This window comes from Galeopterus variegatus, unplaced genomic scaffold (assembly GCF_000696425.1).
Source record: "Galeopterus variegatus unplaced genomic scaffold, G_variegatus-3.0.2 Scaffold2613, whole genome shotgun sequence".
Taxonomy (NCBI): Eukaryota; Metazoa; Chordata; class Mammalia; order Dermoptera; family Cynocephalidae; genus Galeopterus; species Galeopterus variegatus.
In genome coordinates, this window is record NW_007728724.1 from 20,045 (window position 1) to 30,823 (window position 10,779).

Consider the following 10,779-nt stretch of genomic DNA (forward strand, 5'->3'; position numbering starts at 1 on the left):
TTATCATTCTAGGGTCAACTTGGTTTATTAAAATTAAGCTGCTTGTCATTTTCCAGAATGGTACACAAGACTATAATACATGCTCTTTCCGCCCATTTCAAAAGCCCTATGACCCTCTTTTTTTAATCCGTAAATGTGCCAACCCACACGAAAGCATTGTCTTTTTGTAAAACTAGCTTGTCTCTTTTAAAATAGTAGTGTCTGCGGAAACGTAACATCAAAGAAATTGCTCAGAGGTAGAAGTACTTAACTGAAACACTTTTATTAGTATATTGGAGGAAATTTGCTGGTCTGAATAGAAAAAGGACTGATACCAAATAAAAACACAGTGCTGTCAAAATGGAGATTTTTTTTGGTTATAAAAATCCTACCTCGTATTTTAAAATCTAAATAAGAAGATTCTCTATTGACCAAATTCTGTTTCTTTTTCTTTTTAAAAATGAAAACCTTTTCAGAGTCCCCCTCTAATTCTGATCCCTAGAAGGAGCTCAGAGCTAATCTATTAAGTTGGTTAGGTGGCATTTGTCCCAGTCTCCATATATAATCACAGTATCTGCTGCATGGTTGTCAACTATGCCAGTCCCCCACATGCCCCTTTAGAGTGCTTCACACGATGAGCTCTTAGGTGGTGCTGCTGTGTTCTCACTTTTCTCCATGTCTTTGCCTGAAAAACCTTACATCTACTGTTGATGAATCTGCATTCTGCTACCTTATTACTCACTGTATGCACAGATTTGGATGACCCTTAGTGCCCATCTTTTCCCTTCATCTCAGTAAGAATCCTAATCCCCCTTTCCAAAGTGTCTCCAACTCTTCAGAGGTCCACATAAGGATGCTTCAGTTGCCCACAAGCCAGTTGTCCAATCTCATTTTGTACCCAGTGTCTGCCATGCATCCCTCTTTTGCTCTGGCTCCCACTCTCTAGAGGACTTGTGGGGCTACTTGAGAGCAGTCCCCACTGCAGATGACGCCCCGGTCATGTGAATGCCAAAGTTCTGGCCAAGAATGCTGGTGCTGAAACTGCTGAGATGGGAAAGAGAGGAAGCCAGCTTCCCTACGGAAGTAGGAGAATGTTGCTTTCCTTCTAACTCTGTGCCACACTTTGTCACTTGAGACCTAAAGAAAACAGTTCTTTCATATTCCTGGAGTAAGTCTGCAAACAAGAGCACACACATCTTTCTCAGACGATAAGCAACAGTTCTTCCTTCTCAGGATGGTCTACAGCTAGTCATTTAACAATGTATTTCCCCAAGATCTTATTTTACCAGCCAGCTCTTTTCCTTCAAAGGGCTCCACCATTCACACCTCCACAAACACGTCCATTCTATAAAGAAGGTTTTGCTGTGTGTAACCCCTTTCCAGACATAAGGCAGGATAAATACAATATAGTACTGGAAATAAACATCTTATTAGTCTCTCAGCAATACTCATAGAAAATCATCCCAATATCTCTTTACTTTTCCTGATTACTTTTGACCCATACTGAGTTAGCCTCGGATAAGCACCTAGAAATCTTCTCTCTCCCTGGTCTTCCTCCAGCTTCTGTTGTCTACCTTTCTACTCCTGGCCTTCTAGTTCTCTGTCCTCTCCCAGATCAAGGCCACAGATACCTTTCTTCCTGGCTCATCTATAGTTGTTGACCGGGTTTTTCAAGTTCTTCATAGCTGAGTATCTACAAGCCAAATATTCCCTTGTTCTCCCTTATAGCATTGCAATGATGCTATAAGTATAATGCTACACTTTTCCACCAATGCTGGGAAGAAAAAAGAATGAAGAAAATGAAGGCATTTCCTCTTTGTTCTGGGCAGCCATATGCCCAGCTAAAAATTCTATTCTTGTGGCAGAATAGAGGGAGAATGAATAGCAGGGGACAACTGGCAGTCTCTGTCACATTGTGCTCCTAAAATGGCTACCGTTTTCTGCGCTAAAAATAAACTCTGGAGCCACCTAAAATAGAATGGTTTAAATAACATGCTTTTTATAAAAAGTTGAGCTACAAGTCAAAATTCTGCCACTTGATGTGACCGTAACCAAGTTTACAGTTAAACTCAGTGGTTTAGCTCTCTGCCTTATTGTTAACAGTAATATCTGGCCTGCCACCTTAAAAGATTTTCTGAGGATCAATTGAGAAAAAAGTGATACAATAAAGGTAAAAATAATTTTTGAAATGTGATATAAACAACTTTCAATGCAAAATAGAATTAAAGCGATAAATTATCTTGTCTCCTTTAAACCTCTATATCTCTCATTCAAAATTATATTCATTCTCCTTTTGAGTTTCTTAATGACGTATGACAGATAGATGTCAAGAGAGCAAGGGAACAGAAAAAAGGCATATGGTCTAATATTATGTGATTCAGATAGGGCCATTGGTCTATCAGAGAGAAAAAAAAGGAAATTCCCTAGAAGTTATCAATACATATGAAGACTCAAACCATCAACCTGGTATTCACCCTTCTTCCTATATTAAATTATAAGTACATATGAGATTAGGTCTTTCTAACAGAAGTTATTTTTTCTTAGGCAAAATTCTAGATTCTAGCAATTCTGTTTTGCAAAGGAAGCTAGCTACCCTGGCCATTTAGGGTCCTATATTAAATTATAAGTACATATGAGATTAGGTCTTTCTAACAGAAGTTATTTTTTCTTGGGCAAAATTCTAGATTCTAGCAATTCTGTTTTGCAAAGGAAGCTAGCTACCCTGGCCATTTAGGGCAAGGAAAACAGTTATAAAATCAGCTGGTTTTTGGTAATTTTCTGGAGTATGTAATTTTGCTGTCATTATTGTTGCTTCTGTTGTTGGTTGTTGAAAAGCAGCAGAAAGATAAAATGTCTGGAAAGCACCTAGTAATTCTAAACTGCTTCAAGGAGGAAACAATTCCAGGCAAAAGGAGTCTTGTCGAAGGTAACTTGTATAGATGCTATAGTTTTGATCTTCTTTAGGCTTCTCCCTGTGGACTTCTCCCTGGCATCATACAAAGTCAAGCACAGTGTGGAGATGTCCTTCAGGTAACCTAGTAGATACTTATTACTCAGAATAGGCCAGGTGATGATGCTATAATAAAAGACCCTCAAATTCTCAATGATTTAACACAATAACGGCTAATTTCTTTTCCTTACTATGTATGTAACATGAGTCAGAGGAGGTTGTACCCTAAACAGTCCCTCAAGGATACATGCTGCCTGAATCTCTACCAACTTTTATCTACACCACCTGGAAGACAAAGTCTCTCTAAAGTGCCCACAGAAAGGAAAGACAGCACTGGAGGGTCACACAGAGATTTCACCACGTCTGCCTACAAATAATACACTTTACTTCTATTTATAGACTACTGGGCAGAACTAGTCATGTGACCCCAGTCTAACTAAAAGGAAACTAGATAATATGAGCAAGTCGATGGAATATTTGGTGATTTGTCTATGCCATAGTGATGGCTGAATTATCTAAGAAATACTTTCTGCCCCGTTCTCCTCCTGAGAATGACAGGTTGTATATTGAGGAACTTTCTTTTGTAGAAGGGAAGACAGATGTTGGTCTTCCAGTACAATTCCTTTTATACAGAGACACAAACATACAGAGTAAAGAAATTAAACTTCTTTCTAAAGGACATGGATTTGTTCTAAAATGGGCTGAATTTTATTCTGCTGAGAGCGGGTGGTAGAATGGTGCAGTGGGTAAAAGTTCAGGCTCTAGAATCAAACCGCTGGGGGTTGAATTTCAACTCCCCCATTTATCAGCCACATGGCCCTGGTAAAGACAACTGAACTGTCTCTGTCACAGTTTTCTTATCTCTAAAATGGAGATAATTGTAATACTTATTTTATGGTCGTGAGGATTAAATGAATCTAAATGGTACATATAAAATGCTTAGCACTAAACTTCGCACTTACATGTTCAATGAAAGTCAACTCATTGTTTAGTGTCTAGCTTTCTAACAAGCCTCCTTGGATTAATAATCCATTGTACAGTTTCCTTACCCCTTTCATCTGTCGTCTTCATAAGATTCTGTTTCTCTAATCTCTCCAGTTGGTTCTCTCTTGTCTGGTGAAAGAATCAAATAGAACTTACCCAAAACTTTTTAAAAACACACAATGTTGATGTTGAATAGGGATGATGCCTTCCCATCCCTGGTTGCTTCTCATCCACTGAGATGGTCTGTCTAGAAAATAGGACGTAACTGAAGTAGTACCAGGGACGTTGGAGTCTCCTAGCATGGTCTGGAATTGAAGTTCTGCCACTCACTTACTGTGACACTGAGCACCTTAATGCACTTCTCTAACCGTCATTTATTTGTGATGTCTAGATAATGATGATACGTATTTCATAAGGCTGCTGGGACCATTCAGTGGTATAATGCATGTAACATTTAGCATAGTGACTGGTACAGAGTAAGTGCTCAATAAATGTTCTCACTTTGTAAAATAAGGACAAAAAAGCTTTCCTCAAAGGACATGCTTGAGTTTCAAGAAGGTGTGAAAGCATCATATACTGATATTCCAGCGTGTTATAATGTATCTATGTTTGTGTGTGTGTGTGTGTGTGTGTGTGCACACGTATATAAGATGCTTTTTCCTAAAACAAAAAGGCATAAAAGCAACTGGCATTTGCATTTTGTGCTGGGGATAACCACTGGCCCATCAGTAGATTACTGTCCTTTCAGCATAGCCCACACCAAGCATCAACATATTGTTACTTTGGGCCGGCCCGGTGGTGCACTGCTATACTGCGCCGCTTGGGAGCGTGGTGGCGCTCCCGCCGAGGGTTCGGATCCCACATACAGACCAGTTCCCGCTCACTGGCTGAGCAAGGCGCGGGAGCAACACCGAGGGTTGCCATCCCGTTGCCGGTCCTGGTCCGGTACGGGGGCAACACTGAGGGTTGTGATCCGTTGCCGGACATGGAAAAAGACAAAAAGGAAAAAAAAAAACCATATTGTTACTTGGATGCACACATCATTCTTAGTGCTTTATGCTTTAGTTTCTAGAACCTGTCAACCAGCATCAAAACAAAATCAAATCCATAAGTATTTACTGAATGCTTACTCTATGTGTGATCCAATTGCTATATAGCTTAGAAATTATTTTTAGCTTCATACATTATCAGTTGACTGATATCAAATGTACTGACTTCTTTCTGGAACACTATCATGGAATATTCTGAGTGCCACTACTGCTTTTGAAAGAGCTCCTGTTAGGAGAACTCTATGCCATTTTCTCCATCTTGCTCAGAGGAAAAAAAAAAATGCAACAGAGATGAACATCTGATTTTGTTTTGTTGTTCCAGTGTCTCATCTGATGAAATAAATTAAAGTTCCATCTGACTGTCTCAGTAGATGAGAACAAGAGGTTTACCTGCTAATGTGAACACTGACCCTCCTGACCCCTTCACTGCAAAATATAAAGTACATTATTGTGTCTTCATATTAATAAGCACTAGCAACAAATGGAATTTTCATTTTATTATTTTTCAGTTATATCAGTCTGGTAATGTGTAATGTTCGTGGACCAGACATTAGACCAGTAGGCAAGTCTTGTGATCTCTGCAAATTTACTCATCAGCCAACAAGTTCTACACCAGTGCTCTCCCATAGAAATATAATGTGAGCCACTAATGTGATGTAAAATTTTCTAGCAACCACATTTGAAAGTAAGACCAAAGTAAAAAGAAATAGGTGAGATTTTAACTTAAAAACATATTTTATTTAGCCTAATATATTAAAAACTTTGTTATTTCAAATATAATCAAGACAAAATTATTTGTGAGATATTTTAAATGCTTTCTTATTTTATCTTTGAAATTCAGTGTGAATTTTAAACTTACAGTAGATATTAATTTGGACTAACTGAATTTCAAGTTCTTGCTAGCCATGTGTGGTTGGTGTCTGCCATCTTGGACAGTGAAGCTCTATACTATTTTTGTAGGGTTATTGATTGCTTAAAAACATAATAAAAAAACGTGTTAGTTTCCATGGAAATATGACATCATATATGTTATTTTATTACCTTGTAATTTAAATAAAGTAAACAAATTTAAATAAGTCAGATAAATTTAAATGACAAAAATGAATAAATAAATCAATTAGAAAGAAAATAAATATATTGAACATTTTAAAATGTAACATTATAAAACATACATCACATGGGCAAAAGTAAAGGAGGGAAAGGATACCAGACCATAGAAGGAGCAGGTTATGAGCACAGGTGCTTAATTTCCTACAGTAAACCCCAACACAAAGAAAAGATTTTTTTTTAATTCTTTATAAATGAAAGAAATACAGGCCATTGAGTATACGCACAGAAATTCTATGGATCCTCCAATAGCTGATGACATTGTTCACCAGAATTCACAGGAGAAGTCTGTTGTGCATCTTAAATGAATGTGATGGGTCTTACCTTTATCGTAGGTACTGGGGACCAAGGAAGCTTAAAACAGAAAGTACTGGACTGACGGTGAGCACTAAAGACTGTGTAAAGTGGAGTGAGCAAATACCTCCTAGAAGAAGCCATGTCTAACCGGAGTCCTGAAGTGCTTGTAGGAGTAGCATAGAAGAAAAAAAAGCGAGAAACCTATTAGGCAGAGGGAACAGAACCTTGTTTTCTTCAAGGAAGAGGAAAAAATTGATTTTGGCAAATGGGAGTTGCTTCAAGTCAATAAAGGAGAATTTTGCAGAGGGTTTCCCTAAATCACATTCAGTATTTTGTCAAATACTGAGTTAATTAATATTATTATACTAAACCCCAAAAGTGTTTTATTTCTACCAGGCTAGTAATAAAGGTAGTTTTATCAGTCAGTTTCCCTTCAGGAAAGCAAAAACCACTCCTAAAATGTAAAACAGAGGGAATCCAGGGAATTGATTAATCCAGGGAATCGGTTACCTAAATGCTTGAGTTGCTGAGAATCCAGACCAGGAAAACAAAGCAACCCAGAGATCAGTAACAGCAGGAAGCCCCATTTACCCTCAAGACTGGAGGGACACGAATGACGTTTCCAGAGGCCAGAAGGTGAGACTGCTCATCGGAAGCTCAAGCCACAGCAGAGGTTTCCTTGCAAAAGGTGGGACCCTAGAGGGAGGAGCTGTCTGATGGCACCTGCAGCCAGGGAGAAAATTCAGTCACTGCCAGGAAAGAAAGCGAAATGTAAGGAGAGAACTATTCCAACTTCTTCCTTCGGTTCCCTTTCCAATCTCCCTTCACAAAGGCAAAAGCCTACTATTGTAGTGGTGTTGGAAAGGCAGCCTGCCAAGGTCCTTGCCCCATGAAACAGTGAGCAGAACAGAGCAAGAACAAGGGACACATTTGACAGCAAACAGGCTACTGACAGCATAGCACAGAGAAAGACAATGAGCCATTTTTTTTTCAACTGGTTCAACAAAAGTGTATTAGTGCCTACTGTGTATTAATAAAAACTTTATACCTATTGGGGATGCAAAGGGGAATAAGAAAGATCTCTAAATTTTCATCAGTAGAATATCTCCAAAACCCAAATGTGATCAATGACATTAATTAGGAAATACACTAATGAGATAAACTAGGCTACAAGAGGCTTGAGATTGAGAGAAAAGTCTAGAGGCCTCTTGACAGGCCAAGGAGAATAGGGAAATTGGGGGGTACCGCTGACCTAAATGTGGATGGAAGTATAAATATGGTCATTGAGAATATCTGCCCAGATTCTGGATGGTTTCTGTTTTGGCCCCTCTTCAGTAAACCGGATTGGTGAGAATTGTAGACCACCGCAATCAGCACAGCTCAGTATGTAACCAGTTCTGGCTTTGGAGCCAAACAGATCTGAATGTGAACCCCAGCTTTGCTACTTACAGGTTGCATAACCTTGGACAAGTCACTTATCCCAATTTTCTCCATCTTTCAAAGAGAAATAATATGTAACTCCTTTAAAAGGTTATTGTAAATATTATGTGTGAACATATATTTAATGTATTAAGAGCCTGGTATACAGCAGTTGCTCAATAAAAAGAAACTATTAATATTTTAAAGTGAATATGTAAGGAACTAATACAACTGTACACATATTAGTCATTAATACACAGAAGTTCACATAAATTCACACAAATATACTTTGTAAATATACATAGGTAACATGAAAAGAGTTTGTTTCGTAATACAAGGTGTTACTGAAAGTTATAACAATGTTAGTATTCTTTCAGAAATATTGTAAGGATTTATAATCTTCTAGGAATTATGAGTGTCTTCCATTTAATACGTACAATATGAAACTTATTTATTTTATAACGAGTAAAATATGCTTGCTTACCAATTACTGGCAGATGTCAAAATATTTCTACATTCATGATATTTACTTACATAAACATTGAATTAGTACTTACAATGTCCAGAACTATGAATTAATACTTATAATGTGCAGCACTATGCTAACTTTTGTCTTGGTCTTACATAAAAGCACAATCCTGGGTAAATCCAACTTTTGTCACCTATATGCCTGAACCCCGCTGTTAAATCAGGCAAAAGAAAAGTGCACATCCAGGCTGAAGGCTCTCACTTTAAATTTTTCTATCATAAACCGCAAGTAGGTACTTCATGCTGTCAGGCAATCATGCTATACCCTGCTAACTCAGTCCTTTTCCCAGTCTCAGACAATTATTTCAAATCTTTTTCCACCTCCACAAACACTGGTCAACTCCTCCCTCATGCTTACTCTCAGACGATGACCTTACTTCCTACCTTACTGGGAAAATAAAATTAAAATTAATCAGGAGCCAGTTGGCAGAGCCTCTCACCACATATGTTCACCTGCCAGCATCTGCGACCACCCCACCTGCCCACCCACCAGCACCTGCACTCACCCCACCTGCTCACCTGCCAGCATGTACACCCACCTAACCTCTCCGCTCACCAGCATCTGCACCCCCTCACCTCCCCACTCAACAGCATCTGCACCTACCCCACCTGCCCACCCACCAGCATCTGCACCCACTATACCTGCCCATCCACCAGCACCTGTACCCACTATACCTGCCCAGCCACCAGCAGTTGCACCCATAGCACCTGCCCACCCACCAGGACCTGCACCCATAGCACCTGGCCACAGACCAGCATCTTCACCTACCACACCTGCCCATCCACCAGCACCTGCACCCACCACACCTCCCTACCCACTGGCACCTGCACCATCAAGCTCTGCCTCCCTGCCTGACACTGCAATGAGCTCTTCGTGCTCCTGTGTAAAGCCAGTCCTTCCACTCATGCTCTAAAACCCATCTCTTCTCACCTCTTCCAGAGCACTCCAGAAATTCTCCTCTCTCCCTCTTGACATCATTTTTCACCCTACTCAATCATTCCCATCAACATACAAACATGCATTTATTTCTCCCATCTTAAAATTAAAAATTAAACAAAAATATATTATTGCCTTCATTACCCAATCACCCATTTCTTTGCTGATCTTTGTGAAAAGACTGCTGGAAAAGTCTTTATTCACCATGAATTATCTCCCAATCACTTGCACACCAATCAGGTTTTTGTTCCCATCACTCCAAAAGAACTTCTCTGACCAAAGACACTAGTGATCATGACATTCCCACATGATTGTGCAATTCTTGGTCCTTGTCTTACTTAACCCATCAGCAGCATGTGTCACAGTTGTCACTTACTCCTCCATGATACACTCTTTCATACTTGGCTTGTGGAATGCCACACTCACTCCATTTCCTGCCTTCCTCAGGGCTGCCCTTCTCAGCCTTCTTTGAAAAAATAAAAGAAAAAAAAAAACTTCATTGTACCTTTGACCTCTTAATGATGGAGTATATCAGGCTGAACTCTCCGTCCTTTTCTCTGTCTACACTCACTCCTTTGGTGATCTCTCCCAGGCTCTTGCCATCAACTCCCAAATTTATACTTTAAGTCAATATATTTCTCCCAAAACGCAGATTCAGCAATGTACTTGAGACAATGTACTTAGACACCTCAAGCTCAACATGACTGTACAGAATTCTTTTTACCTTACCACATCTATCTATAACCACCCCATTTCAGTTGATAGCAAGTTTATCCTTCCAGTTACTCAGACCAGAATTTTCGGAGTCACCCTCAACTCTTTTCTTTTTCTCACACTTGACATGTATCTATCAGAAAATGTATTTGGTTATACCTTCAAAATACATGTAGCGTCAGAACATGTTTCATTTACCTCCTTTGCTACCACACTAGTCTGAACAAACCGATTCTCACCTGGGTTGTTGCAATAGCATCCTAGTAGGTCTTCCTGTTTCCACCTTTGTTCCCCTACATTAGCAACACGGCAGTCAAAGGAATGCTTTTAGACCTAAAGCAGACCTCTCTCCTCAAAATCCTTCAAAGGGTCCTATCACACACAGAGTAAAAACCAAAATCCTTACATTGGCTTAAAAGGCCCTATATGATTTGACTCCTGTTTCATTTCTGACATAGTATCCTAATATTTCTGCCCATGTCTTTTTGCTGTAGTCAACATTGTTTTTAAAAAATTTATAACTGAGGGCCGGCCCGGTGGCGCACTGCTACAGTGCGCCGCTTGGGAGCGCGGTGGCGCTCCCGCTGAGGGTTCGGATCCCACATACAGACCGGTTCCCGCTCACTGGCTGAGCGAGGTGCGGGCGCAACACCGAGGGTTGCGATCCCGTTGCCGGTCCCGGTCCGATACAGGCATGACACTGAGGGTTGCGATCCATTGCCGGACACGAAAAAAGACAAAAAAAAAAAAAAAAAAAAAAAAAAAAAAAAAAAATTATAACTGATTAATTTTTTTAAATTTATTTGAAACATAAT